At 31.7% G+C, this 16,197-nt stretch overlaps 2 pseudogenes; both read right to left on the bottom strand.

The window, feature by feature from the left end:
* LOC119582224 overlaps positions 1-7,675 on the bottom strand; it is a 40,613-nt pseudogene extending 32,938 nt beyond the window's left edge.
* The window catches only part of LOC119582191, a 119,012-nt pseudogene that overhangs the window by 74,635 nt on the left and 28,180 nt on the right, over positions 1-16,197 (bottom strand).

A 16,197-nucleotide genomic window follows, 5' to 3' on the forward strand; every position in this document is an offset into this window, starting at 1 on the left:
TGGTACAAGTATTTAGTCTTCATTATTATTATTTAAGTAGGACTTCGACTTAAACAAAGGGACAAACAAAACCTAGATGTATGTGCTATATATTGAATCTTGATCTGTAGATTATCAAAGGCTCTATCACATGAACTGCTGCATTTACATCCATGCATAAATATGATAACATCATGCAATTTACAATGTCTCTTTAACCCATAAGAAAAACTTACACGTTTCTTCTCAAGCATGAAAGTAACATGACTGTCTTCTGCTCTTAAGCCATCCAGTGTTGTTTGTAAACTGCTCATAGTGGCATCATACTTCCGGATCTGGAGCATAATTTTATCCTCCAAGTCTTGCCTGAAAAGAAATGCAGTTTAAAGTAGGAACCTACTAGCTACTCAAAGTATAGTTTACTCTGATACTGCATTTTGTAGGTGCCATACCATAATTCAGCCCCACCATAGATGGCATCAAGTGATGTAGCACACCACAGTTTTTTTTTTTTTTTTTTTTTTTTTTTTTACTGCAAGTTCAATGTCATCCACAAGCCAAATTGAGGAAATATACAAAACTATCTAGTCTTGCAAAAAGCCAGTGTGCAATAACAAGCCCGTCCTATTATCAGAGGTATTCATGCCTATCCTTTTTACCACTAGTCATCAATATGTATCTAGTGCACAATGTCTCTGAATGCCTCTTAATTACAATGTGCACTCCATACTACATAAAGCAATGGTTGCACTAGCCCTCTCTGTCCAGGGACCCTTGACAGTCATGCCAAGTGCTGTTCAGGTACAGAGCGGGACTGGTCACACTATGTACCAGGTTCCCCCATGGAAAAACATCGTCCCTGATAAGACAATAGTGTCTACAAAAAACCTGGATGAACAATGCATCAAAAATAGTTGTGGATTCTATGACTGTCATTGCATATCAATTGAAATATTTGAAAAAAAGAAGACACAAAACCTAGGAAAGTGAATCCACTTGTTTTATTAATTATCATACATCATGCAATCTTGCTGATACTCCATATATCAAGAGAAATGGAAAATCCAGCATTATTTTTTCTACAAGCACATATTAATATTAGTTTAATCAGAATATTCAAGAGATGGAATTATGGACTGATAAAAAGTAAAATAAGAGGAAGAAAATACTTTAACAAAAATTGAGTAAAATATTAATTGTTCATGACACAGCCTTGCCAGCTGTACAATTATACCCTGTGCAAAGCAAAGTTTCTTGTCAGTTTCATCCATTATTGTTATTTTTAACTTTCTTCTACCTTGATATTTGTGGATAGTTTTCCATAATTGTTCTCTGATTCTCACTTTGTCCACTAGGATGTAAATAATGTCTGAAGCTCTGTGTCTTCAGCATGTCAGAGTGGGCTTTTTTTTTACTTTTCCTTGATCAAATGAACATTTGTCTGGATAATTTTATTAAGTTATCATTATCAGCTGTAATAAATATTACTTATTTTCACAGTAAATTTATATTTAATATGATATAACAATCATCATTTACACAATCAAGTTATATGTTTCCAGGTAATTAAACTACAATTTTTGTTTTGGCATCATCTTTCCCTCACCAATACAGCGAGGATGCCATGCTGAGCAGGGATTTTCATCTCACTTCCTTTTACAGCTTGAGAAGCATCCTGTAAAGTGATCCCTGGGTAGAAGAGACTAGTGCGACCACCCCTTAAAGACTGAATGTCTAATGAATGGTGTACAACCAGCATAGCTTGTGCACTGTAGTGTCATATTATTTGATCTTTATTTCTGGTACGACTTTTGAGTTCTTTGAAAAGAAATGTACAGATTAGTTAATAATCTTTCGTTTCATACCTCTGACTACTCATATAGGGCTGAGGCATTTACCCTGAAAGATTTTAATTCTTTTTTTTTCTCTCTCTTTAAAAAAGAAAGGATTATCTTAGCTCCTTAACTAATTACTTATCATATAATAAAATATAAATCAGTGCTGAGAGTCATATCAGTAATGTCAGTTACTCCTCTTGACATGCTTCATTTTCTTCTTGGTATCATCTAATATAGTTCTATGTCTTACCTTTTCTTTCTAAGTTGAAGTTCCAATTCTTCGTGTCTTGCCCCATGTGAAACCATTGCCGAAATGTTCTTTTCTAGGTCAGTCTTTAGGTCATCTAGGGTTATTTTGCTTGATTCTCGTACTTCATCATATTCTTCACGTAATTCTGTCCTTGTAGTTAAACACAAAAAAAGTTCCCCCCAAAAAGAGAAAGGTTTTCACATACATACATATACCCATACATACATAAAACATGCAAAACAAACAAACAAACACTTACACATAGTATTTTTGGTTGCCAACAGTATTTTGCTTTACCTTTATCTATCAACAGTACAAATGTTGGAAAGAAAATCAGCAACAATCAAGATGTCCTCTACATCTGGTGTATTATGGAATACTGTACAACTTACATAATCCAAAAGTATATCAAACCTGCAACTATTGACCATCTCCTTTTCAGCTGTATTAAGTTCTTTCCAACCGTTTTCTAAGTGAAGAGATAACATCTGTCCTCGTTCGAAGGCTCTCTTCCCTATCAGACTGCATCTCCAGGAGGCAGTTCTCTAAGCGACTCACACTTTCTCCTGAGTTCTACAGTATAATAGATAAATGAATAAATATTGTTAGGGGAGGGGCAGAAAATCAAAATACCATTAAAACCTTAAATTCAAGAAATTAAAGAATTAGTACTGACCTAAACAGTCATCTGAATATTCTTTTTGCCAAATTTGATATTTTTTTTTTAAGTGAAGAGAGGAAGTGAATCCGAAAAAAGACCAAACATTTTCCACCGACACCAATATGTTTTAACTTACTGACACGTGGTTTTGTTTTGTTAATTTTGTATACAAATTTAAATGTCTTTGGAACACTTAAGTCATCAAGGAATCAATTACCTGACCTGACCTGTTTACCTCATTTCTTGACTTTCTACAAAATATTATCATTATTACTAATACTACTTTCACTATAATATTAAGAGCAATAATAACAGCATTATTAGAATAAAAACCTTTAATAAAGGGGGGGGGGGGAAGATTTATTACTATCATAATTATGTCCAGGAGACCTCTAGGCCTAGGGGCTTCGCCTCATTGCTAAATGCATCAAGAGCCGCCACCAGGGACTCCAGGGACTCAGATAGGATAGCAACATCATTGGCAAAGTCAAGGTCTGAGACCTTGATATTGCCCAGTGTTTCACCACAATGACTTTGGCTAGTAGCTCTGCCCATTATCCAGTCCATGAAAGGGGTTGAAAAGTGTTGGTGCAAGGACACACCTTGCCTCACCCTGAAATTTAAAAGGGAAGAAGTTTTTAACGGACTCCCACCACACTTTACAACACTTTCAGTACCAGTATAAAGGCTTACTATTAGGCCAATAATCTGCGTTGGAATTCCCGAGTCTCAGGATCTCCCATAGCGATTCGCAATGCACCAAGTCAAACACCTACTTGAGGTCGATGCACAGGTATTGTGACATCGCTTGCATCCAAGCTAACTGTTGGAGGGTCTACCTGGTACAATGCCCAAAAATACTCAGCCCGCTACTACTACTATTATCATTATTAGTAATATTATCATTACTATAGTGACCTGTTTTCGTGATCTCTCTCACCTCACATACCAGAAAAGCCATGTGTGCCTTCTCTCATAGTAACTCCACTGTCCTCAGCCGACTCCAACAGGTCTACAGCCGTGACAATGACAAAGTGACCTTAGAACACGCAAATCCCACCCTTATTGCTTGTAAACAATTCCCATGCTGTTATTCTGTTGTCTTTGTGTACAATTATGTGTTGTTTATACTCAAAATGTTCCTCAAAAAATGCTTATTCTGAATCACTAAGTATGTTACTGCTATCATTATCGACATTCAAATGTCTTTATGTTTTGTGAATACTCAGCAATTTTGTCTCTGTATCTCGAAGCTTTTTAGTCTTGTAAACACCATAACTCTCTTCTAACACCCAACTGTATATAAGGTAACCTTGTTCCTTGACCATAAAACCACCATGTGACCAAATGTATCAGAATTTGTGTTCATTCAAATTCTTTCAGTTTCCATTATGAAATGTTTTAAAACGATGTTTGTTCAGAGAAATTTCTGAGCAGTTAAGACAGATCGCTTGCAGACTGTGGGCAGGCAGGATGCTTCGCCTGAGTGTCTGTGCCTGGCCCATTCTCTGTACGCCAGCTACCTACTCTCGCAGAAATAAAGTTGTAAACCAGCGACAACTTTAACTTCTACACACCTTCAAGAACAAACCACCAGAGTACCAGAGTACCATCCCAGTGGGGACATATTTCACCACGGTGCCACATTACAATTACTATTAATACTGTTATTATTATTATCATTCTTACCATTATCATTATCATTGCTATTAATACCATCTTTACTATCACTATTACTATTATATTTACTATGACGATATCATTATTATTACTGTCATTAACATTTTTATTATCATTATCATTATCACCAGACTATTTTTATCATTATTATTATTATTATTTATTATTATCATCATTATTATTATTACTTATTATCATCATTATAATAAGTATTATCATTCTTATCTTTATTATCACTATTATCAATTCTATTATCTCATTATCATTACTATCACTATTACTATTACAATTACCATTATCTTTATTATTACTTATATTCTTGTTATAATAATAATAATAATAATTATAATTATTATTATTTTATTATTATTATTTTTATTATTATAATAATTATTAAAATTTAATAATAATAATAATTATTATTTTATAACTATTATTATTATAATCATTATCATTATTACTATAGTTGTTGTTACTATTGTTATTATCATTATCATTATTGATATTACCCTTTTATCATTATTACCATTATCATTAATATCATAATTATAATTATTATAATTTTTATCATTATCATCATCAGCATTAACATTATCATTATCAATGATAATAACAACAACCATAATAATAATGATGATGATGGTGATGATGATGGCACTAATGTTTAGATTATTCTTGATTCATTGACAAAATAATATCAAATAACATTACCAATGATAGTAATATTAATATCAGTATCAATACTAGGGCATTATTGGTAGTATGATTTTTTTTTATTATATTTTCATTATATTTATCAGACTTTTATCATATCAACATATGTTACTGTCATTTTTATCATGTCATATTGTCATCCATTATTTTTATTATTATTATTATTATGATTATTATTATTATCATCATTATCATTATATTGTTATATTATCATTATTATTATAAAAAATCATTATAATTATTATCATTATTATTATAAATATCATTATTATTATTATCATTATTATCATCATCAATAATATTATAAATATCATATTATTGGTATTACTAATATTATAAATATTAACATTATTGGTACTATCTTTACTATTATATTATCATTATCACTGTCATTATTTGAAGAAGCATTTCATAATAACAGGTGTCTTTGTACCTAAAAGATAAAAACTGTACAAATGATATTGTCATTTATTTTTGCAAAGATGCCTATTTAAACAAATTTAGAATGAAATTAGTGTTTTGTATTGAAAAATGAAATAAGCCAGTTAGAAGGGTCCGCTCAGTATGATGGGATCAAGATGATCTTAAAGTAAATTTGTTTTAGATAAATTATGAAAAGTTATTTTACAGAAGTTCCTGCAAATAATTTGACAAAGTAACTATAAATCTTTCTTTCCAAGAATGTTTTTTCCATGAAACAAATGGACCAAAACCAGTGCAGAAGCTCAGTATGATTACAACAAAATATCATAAAATGTATATATCCTGCTCTACCAAGATTGCAAATATACCAACTGTGTGCCCAAAAGAGCTCTGGAAAGGGCTAATCTTTTTAAACACTAAAATTTATGTGGGGAGAGGAAATCAAGAAATGGAATTCAGGAACAGCATTTTTGCATCATCTCAGACAAATAATATGTTAAATATATTTTGCAGAATAGTGGGAACTAGTCTATTTCTGGCCAGTTGACTATTGTGTAATTATGATACCAGTTCAATTACTTACTGCCAGGGGGTCTTTAGTTCTAATCATTTCAAAGGCAAGGATAAGTTAAGCATTTACAGTAAAAGGCTTCAAATATTATTTGTCAGTAATAAAATCATGAATTTATACAACTTTACCAATGTTTTAGCTCTGACAGTTACAGTGGCAAAAAACAACTATACTTTCAAAATCTAAGTCCCAATAACTCTGCATCTTGTAGTCAGTATTATATACAACCATGTACTTCTTAAGATATTTCTCCCATTAGCTGTTAATGTTTGAATGTGGTTAGAATCTAAGATACCTATTACTTGATATTGAGTAGTTTAATAACAGATAGGACATTACTAATATTATAATATAATAAGGTAAAATTTTGGTTGATCATATGATAGTCTGAAGAAGTTTTAGGAATTATCTACCTATTTTCATGAGAAAAAGACCTCGCTGCAAAACAATGAAAACATGATTTTGTACATACCTTTTCCAGTTATGACAAAAACCACACTTGATTGGAAAATTTCTTAGTATTTATCGGATTTCACAATTTTGAAGTAAGCTCAGGCTGGCAGAAATTAGCAATAATTAACTGTATATACATTTCTACGGCAATTCAATAGCTAAGTGAAATTAAACAGACCCAAAATAGTTGCTCAGACCCATGGATAACTTTAGACACTTTAATGTCTTTAATAAATCTCATAGTATTACTAATAAATATTTTTTTTTTGCATGGTTGAATGCTACTTTCCCTAATTCCACAGACACAAAAAGAATTTATCAATTAACTTTTACACTGTGCTTTTTACAGCAGTTTACTGAAAAGGACACTGGTGAAAGTCTTACCGACATTCTGCCAATTAAAGCTGCCATCTGTGTAGCATATAGGTACTCCAAGCGAGGACTGAAGTAAAGGCGATGGTGGATCAGCTTTTGAAATTCTGCTAGCATATCAAATAATGCAGACTCTGAAAAATTATAATCTGTAAAATCCTGTATTTGTTTATAAAAAAAGTAATCACAGTCACATACACAGTTCCACACCTGCTTGATCCTCAGCTGAAGTTGTTTTACATGTTAGAAAGGCACTGGTATCTGCTGCAAGATTCTTGAGTATCTGTCTGCAGCTGCTCTACCACCACACAACTGATGCTTTTTTTCTGATTGAAGAAACAAAATTCAACGATTAGCTGAAGTTGCATGCTGAATATAGTACCACTTTAAATGGATAAAAATCAAATCAAATTTATTGACATGTGGTTTCCATATATTCTTTTCTTATACTGTGTACAAATGCATATAGCAATCAAAACTATGTAATTATCACAATGAATGCAAAAAAAAAAGTGAGAGCAGGGAATTAAGCTAAAATGAGTGTGCTGTAGTAGCAGTTCTAGTTAATGAATTCACAATAGTAAATATTAAAAGGTTTTTCTTTTTTTAGCAAATTTAAATATCTCATTTGTTTCATATGTTTAATCATACTTACCTATCAACGAGCTCCAGACTCTTTGTGTTCATGTTATTTCCTAGTTTAGTGGCCTCTTCACCCATTGTTAGAGAGTGTCAGTTTTTCAACACAATATCCTTGTAGCTTACAAAAAACACAATTCTTGATCCCTTGCATCATCTGAAAATACAGATAAATGGAAATGACATACCTTCTCATCACTTTTATTGATTAAAATAAAAGTTGGACAGTGCATTTATTAGGTATCAACTCTGGAATAAAATATAAGATTTTTATTATTAGAGACTACTATATTATGAAATTTATAACAAAGAATAATTTTGAATTGGGAAGATTCTAAAAATGGGAAAAAATCAAACTGATACTTATTACACATTGATCACCAGATGACCTGAGAATGATATGCTTATTCATGCTACACAATCTGCTTAATTGCTTAGTGCATGATATTGGAAGATAATTATCCAGAATGCGAAGGTAACAAGCAATGTCTCCACATTTTGTACTCCTGCAAAGTCCATCTAACCACTATTACATATATTCTGGCATGACAGTTGGGACTTCTTTTTTTTTTTTTTTTTTTTTTTTTTTTTTTTTTGATAAATCACTATGGAAGTTTATTGGCTCCATGTTACAAAAATTTTTAGGGGAAAACAATAAAGTTTCATAGCTGAGCATGACACCCTGTGGCCATGGCATTACTTGATGCACAGATCTTTGTTATATTTATACATAATAGTATTCTTAATTACATTACTTTTACGTTAGTTTTCCACAATCTCTAAGAGTCATTCTGGATCCCAATGTCATATCCAAACTGACCAACATTGCAAGGAAACCCCCTTTCTTCTTTCAATTTTCTGGTAACTAGTAAAAGTTTAAAAGTCTTCCACTAGAATCTGCATTATCAGAACTCAGGCAAAAACATATAAATTTGAGCTCTATTTTGCCAGAATAGGCCTATTGGTAGTTTTGTTTGAGCACCACATATACAAATGCTAATGTGCTCACTAAACTGAGACTGAGTGGGATTAAAGATCTCAGTTGTGAACTCATCCCCTAGGTTAGTATACTTCGTATAAATAAAAATGCCTCCCTCTCATCCATCTTGCCAAAATATACATGAAGTAAGTCTCTATAAAACCTAGATGTCACTGAAACTAATTCACTTGGTATTGTTGCTCACCAGCTATCATGGATATCATATGAATCTTTAATTGAATAAAACTAACCACTGAGTCCCATGGCCGCAGACTTGTAAAATCCCTCTTGATAAATGAACAACCCTCCTTGTTTCCCACACAACCTCAGATTGTTCCCCTATGCTGGTCACCCTTTGCACAGATCATCATGTTACTTTTTCCCCTCTCAATCTTAAAATCTTTCTTCTCCCTCTCCTCTTCAAACCTGTTGTCTCACTTTTCAATAAATCTAGTTTGTGTATAGTGAGTTTTTCTACCATAGTATTAATATAGTAGTGTTATGCTATTCATCATTATCATATTTACGATTTTTACCACTTTCCCCTGATACATTTCATGCCCTTTCCAACAATGCTAATAACAAGTTTAACTAATATGATTTTTTTTTGATTATAATTATCAATCCTATATCATCACGACTTTATCATTATCAACATCATGTTACTGTGAATATTATCATGTCAGATGGTCATCATCATTATTATTATTATTATTATTATTATGAGTATTATTATTATCATCATTATCATTATAGGATGTTATCTTATCATTATTATTATAAATATCATTATAATTATTATCATTATTATTATTAAATTCAGTATTATTATTATCATATTATCATCATCAATAATATTATAAATATCAATATATGTATTACTAATATTAAAATATTTAACATTATTGGTACTATCTTACTATTAATATTTTAATTCTCACTGTCATTATTTGAAGAAGCATTTCCATAATAAAAAGGTGTCTTTGTACCTAAAAGATAAACAACTGTACAAATGATATTGTCATTTATATTTGCAAAGATGCCTATTTAAAACAAATTTTAGAATGAAAATTAGTGTTTTTGTATTGAAAAATGAAAATATAGCCAGTTAGTAAGGGTCCGCCTCCAGTATGATGGGAATCAAGTGATCTTAAAGTAATTTGTTTTAGATAATTATGAAAAGTTATTTTACAGAAAGTCCTGCAAAAATAAATTTGAACAAAAGTAAACTATACATCTTTCTTTCCAAGAATGTTTTTTCCATGAAACAAATGGACCAAAACCAGTGCAGGAAGATCAGTATGATTACAACTAAAATATCATAAAATGTTATTCCTGCGCTCCAAGATATGCAACTATACCAATGCTGTGTCAAGAGCTCTGGAAAGGGCTAATCATTTTAAACACTACAATTTATGTGTGAGAGGAAATCACGAAATGGAATTCAGGAACAGCATTCTTCTGCATCATCTCAGGCAAATAATATGTTAAATATATCTTTGCAGAGAATAGTGGGGAACGAGGCGATTCTGGCACAAGTTGAAAGAGGTGGTAATTATGATAACAGTTCAATTACTTACTGCCAGTGGGTCTTAGTTCTAATCATTTCCAAAGGCCAAGGATATAGTTAAGCATTACAGTAAAAGGCTTCAAATTATTATTTGTCCAGTAATACAAAAATCAGTGAAATTATACAACTTTACCAAGTTTTAGCTCTGGACAGTACAGTGGCAAACCAAAACTATACTTTCAAAATTCTAAGTCCCAATAACTCTGCTATCTTGTAGTCAGTATTATATACAACATGTACTTCTAAGATAATTCTCCATTAGCTGTTAATGTTGAATGTGGTTTAAGAATCTAAGATTACCTATATTACTTGATATTGAGTAGTTTAATAACAGAATAGGACATTACTAATATTTATAATATAATAAGGTAATTATGTTGATCATATGATAGTCTGAAGAAGTTTTAGAATTATCTACCTATTTTCATGAGAAAAAGAACTCGCCTGCAAAACAATGAAAACATGCATTTTGTACATACCTTTAGCAGTTTATGACAAACACCACACTTGATTGGAAAATTTTTCTTAGTATTTATCGGCTTTCACAATTGTCTGAAGGTAAGCTAGGCTGGCAGAAATAGCAATAATTAACTGTATCTACATTATACGGCAAATTCAATAGCTAAGTGAAATTAACACAGACCCACATAGTTGCTCAGGACCATGGATAACTTGTAGACACTTTAATGTCTTTAATAAATCTCATAGTATTACTAAGAAATATTTTTTTTTGCAGTTGAATGCTACTTTCCCTAATTCCACAGGACACAAAAAGAATTTTCAACTTAACTTTACACTGTGCATTTTACAGCGTTACTGAAAAGGACACTGGTGAAAGTATTAACCGACATTCTGCCCAATTTAAAGCTGCCATCTGGTAGCATATAGGTACTCCAGCGGGGACTGAAGTAAAGGCGATTGTTGGATCAGCTTTGAAATTCTTGCTAGCATATCAAATAATGCAGAAATCTGAAAAATTATAATTCTGTTAAAATCCTGTATTTGTTTATAAAAGAAAGTAAATCAAAGTCAACATTACACAGTTCCCACACCTGCTTGATCTTCAAGCTGAATGTTGTTTTACATGTTAAGAAAGGCATGGTATCTGGCTGCAAGATTATTGAGTATCTGTCTGCAGCTGCTCTACCACACACACAACTGATGCTTTTTTTCTGATGAAGAAACAAGATTCAAACGATTACTGAAGTTGCATGTGAATATAGTACCACTTTAAAATGGATAAAAAATCAAAAATCAAATTTATTGAATGTGCGGTTACATATAATCCTTTTCTTATATGGGTACAATGCATATCGCAATCAAAACTATTTAATTATCACAATGAATCAAAAAAAAAAAGTGAGAGCAGGAATTAAGCTAAAATGAGTGTGCTGTTAGTAGCAGTTCTAGTTAATGAATTCACAATAGTAAAAATAAAAGGTTTTTCTTTTTTTTAGCAAATTTGAAATATCTCCTTTTGTTCATATGTTTAATCATACGTACTATCACCGAGCTCCAGACTCTTTGTGTTCAGGTTATGTCCTAGGTTAGTGGCCTCTGCACCATTGTAGAGAGTGTCAGTTTTAACACAATCATCCTTGTAGCTACAAATAACAAATTCTTGATCCTTGCATCATCTGAAAAATACAGATAAATGGAAATGACATACCTCTCATCATTTTATTGATTTAAAATAAAAGTTGGACAGTGCCTTTATTAGTGAATTAAACCTCTGGAATAAAATATAAGATTTTATATTAGAGACTATATATTATGAAATTTATAACAAAGAAATTTTGAAGTGGGAAGATTCTAAAAATGGGAAAAAATCAAACTAAAACTTATTACACATTGACACCAGATGATGAGAATGATATGCGTATTCATGCTACACATCTGCTTAATGTTAGTTGCATTTGAATTGGAAGGATAATGATCCAGAATGCGAAGGTAACAAGCAATCGCAATGTCTCCACATTTGTACTCTGCAAAGCCATCTAACACTATTACATATATTCTGGCATGACAGTTGGGACTTCTTTTTATTTTTTTTTTTTTTTTTTTTTTTTTTGATAAAATCACTATGAAGGTTTAGGGCTCCATGTTACAAGCATTAGGGGAAAACAATAAGTCTTCATCAGTGAAGCATGACACCCTGTGGCCATGGCATAACTTGATGCACAGATCTTGATTTATTTTACATAATAGTATCTTAATTACATTACTTCTACGTTCGTTTTCACAATCTCTAGATGATTCTCGGATCCCAATGTCATATCCAACACTGACCAACTTGCAAGGACAACCTCTTTCTTCTTCAATTTTCTGGTAAACTAGTAAACGTTTCAAAGTCTTCACTAGAATCTGCATATAGAACTCAGGCACAACATATAAATTTGAGCTTATTTTGCCAGATAGGGCCTATGGTCGTTTTGTTGAGCACCACATTATAAAAATGCTATGTGCTCACTAAACTTGAGACTGAGTGTGGATTAAAAGACTCAGTGTGAACTCATCCCCTAGGTTAGTAAATTCGTATAAATAAAAATGCCTCCCTCTCATCATCTTGCAAAATATACATGAAGTAAGTCTCTATAAACCTTAGATGTCACTGAAAACTAATTCACTGGTATTGGTGCTCACCAGCTATCATGGATATCATATGAATTTTAATTGAAATAATACTAACCAATGAGTCCATGGCCGCAGCAGAACTTGTAAAATCCCTCTGATAAATGAACAACCCTCCTGTTTCACAACCTCAGCAATTGTTCCCCCTATGCTGGTACCCTTTGGCACAGAATCATTCAGGTTACTTTTCCATCTCAATCTAAAAACTTTCGTCTCCCTCTCCTCTTCAACTGTTGTTCTCACTTTTCATAAATCTAGTTGTGTATAGTGAGTTTTTTTTCTACCATAGTATAAGATAGTAGTGTTATGCTAGTCATCATTATCATATTTACGATTTTGACCACTTTCCTCGAAATTTCATGCATTTCCAACAAAGGGCTATAATCAGTTTAACTGAGACACTATATGCCAGTACAAACAAATATATACATTAGTATTGGCAAACAACAAGCTTGTGTTCAAAAATTATCACATTTTATAACATAGATATATATTATATATATATAATATATATATATATATATATAGTATATATATAAATGTATATACACACATACACACACACACAAACACACGTGTATATATATATCTATATATATATATATATCTATAATATATTATATATATATATAATATATTATGATTATACATATATATAGGTATCTTAACACATTACCCACACCAACAACACATGTATATATATATATATATATATTATATATGTGGTGTTGTGTGTATATACATATATTATAACACATACACACCCAAACACACACAAACATGTATATATCTATATATATATTATATATATTATATTATATAATATATATATATATATGTATATGTATAGGATAGTATTGTATATGGTATATGTATATGTATATTGTATAGTATATGTATATGTATATGAATATGTATATGTAAATAAATGTATATGTATATAAATGTATATGTATATAAATGTTATATGTATATGATATATATATATATATATATATATATATTATATATATATATATATAATACATTATACATTCAGATATATATACATATATAATATACTATATATTTATTTTATTTAATATATATAATATATATTATATTAGATATATATATATATATATATACACACATATATTGTCCTGGGTTAAGACAATAAAATGCAACCCTGGGGTTCCTGAACAAGGCTAGCACCCTAATTAGCTCCTATACCAGGTTGCGGTGAAACTGTGAGCAGCAGGGCATTGGAATACCTTCAGTTCTACGGATTACTGGTTCACCAAATAATATTGTCTGGGTATTACAGTGTAACTGTTTTAAAAGGGGCAGAGAGAGGTTCTCCTAGTTAGTTGGAGACTGCGAGTGAGAAGGAGCCTGGGGATTTCCACTCAACTTTTATTTTCTAGGACAAACCTCCTAACACAATGATTAAATACAGGAAATGATAAGTCATACCACATCGCGCGCGTGGGTATCAAGGGCGAGTAGTCAGGGGCAACCAGGATGAACAATGTTTTAAACATGCATCTGGAAGAACAAAGAAGATTAAGAAAAAATGTTCCAATAAGAAACCACATTAAAATCGGAACGTGGAACGTAAGGAAAATGAAAGAGATGGGTAAATTACATACTGTCTGTAACGAAATGGATAGATACAACATACAAATACTAGGAATAAGTGAGACCAATTGGAAAAGTAATGGAAGTTTCAAAACTAAATAAAACAAGACAGTTCTTTTTCTGGGAAAAGAAGGGAAATTATCAGCAATGAGTGCTATGATTCTCACGAAAAAATTGCCAAGCACAATTGGTACAGCCCAATAAATGAGCAAATTTTAAAAGTCAGAATACAAAGCCAAAAACCTCATAATATTAGTATTATACAATGCTACGCACCAACCAATATTGCAAAGTGATGAAGAAATGGAAATTTTTATAAACTCTCCTCAAGATACTTGACACAGTCCCAACAGAGATGTAAAAATAATCAGGGAGGGACCCAACGCCAATGTAGGAAAAAAATAATCTAAAAAAATTACACCTGTGGAAAATTCGGCCTTGGAGATATAAATGAAAAAGAGGTAGATTTTATTGAATTCTTGTAGTACAAATAATTTAGTTCATAGCCAATACAATTGTTACACACCACCCAAGACACTTGACACGTGGTGTTTCACCAGAACAAAAGAACACGCAACCAAATGACACATTGTGCTGAACCAAAAAATGAGAAAAGTGCATAAAAAATCCAAAACAAGGACCTGGTGCGACTGCACATGACCACCAACTACTAACTATCGACTTTAAAATAAGACTCAAAACGATGGACGTCCAAACCACCTCTAAAGTGACTACCAAAAAACTCTTGAGTAACAATTACAGAATTACAGTGTCAACCAAATTTGAAATAATCAATCAATGTGAAGATGATAAAACACCAAATGAGTATGGGAAGAAGAAATGAACTCCTTGCTGAGCACGCCTTAAGAAACTTCGCCAAAAAGAAAAAGACAAAATTCCCCCTTGGTATCTGAAAAAACACTAAGTGAAATTGAAACAGAAGATCTAAAATAAAAAGGTATCAATAAATTCCAGTGAAAAGTAATTACAAAAAACAAAATACAAAAATTCAAAGTTATTGCGGACAGATAAGGAAAAAAAAAAAAAATATTTAAATGAAACATTGCCGAGAATTGATAAACTGTCTATCAATAAGACAACTAAAGAACTCTACCAAGGAGTACGAAACATCACACGAAAATTAAACATACAATGGACACTATCAAAATGCAGAGGACTTGTTTTATGTGAGGAAAAGAAGTCAAAGATAGATGGAACAATATTGTTCCAAACTATACCAAAACGAATAAAGATCTAACAAAACATTAATTAGAACTCACTGACAGCGAGGATGAACCACGCACTGCGGACGTAAGTATAAAAGCCATAAAAGAAGTAAAGATAACAAGAGCCCGGAACATAGATGAAAATAACAGCAGAAACTAAATTAAGAATGCTGGCGAAAGTGTTGAATACTTCTACAAACTGTACAAAATATGAATGAAAGAAAATGGCCAGAAGACTGGGTAATATCAGTCTTTATCCATTACTAAAAAGGTGACGCACACTGCCAATGCAACAAGAATAGGCAATTTTTTTACATAATAAGTCACAGCAGCAGCAAAATTTTGTTTGAAAAAATTATGCTGAAGAATGAAGTGAAGTTAGAGAGGAAATTGCAGACGAACACGCAGTTTTTTGCACTGGAAAGGGTCCCAGAAACCAGATTCTAACTTTAAATGATATAGAAAAAAAAACAGAGAACATCAAAAAGACCTCTACCTGTGTTTCATTGAGTATGTGAGAAGCTTTTGCTACTGTGATCACGATATACTCTGGAATAAATGTACGATTATGAAGTTTCCAAAAAACATCAT

Source organism: Penaeus monodon, chromosome 2, assembly GCF_015228065.2.
Source record: "Penaeus monodon isolate SGIC_2016 chromosome 2, NSTDA_Pmon_1, whole genome shotgun sequence".
NCBI classification, from domain to species: domain Eukaryota; kingdom Metazoa; phylum Arthropoda; class Malacostraca; order Decapoda; family Penaeidae; genus Penaeus; species Penaeus monodon.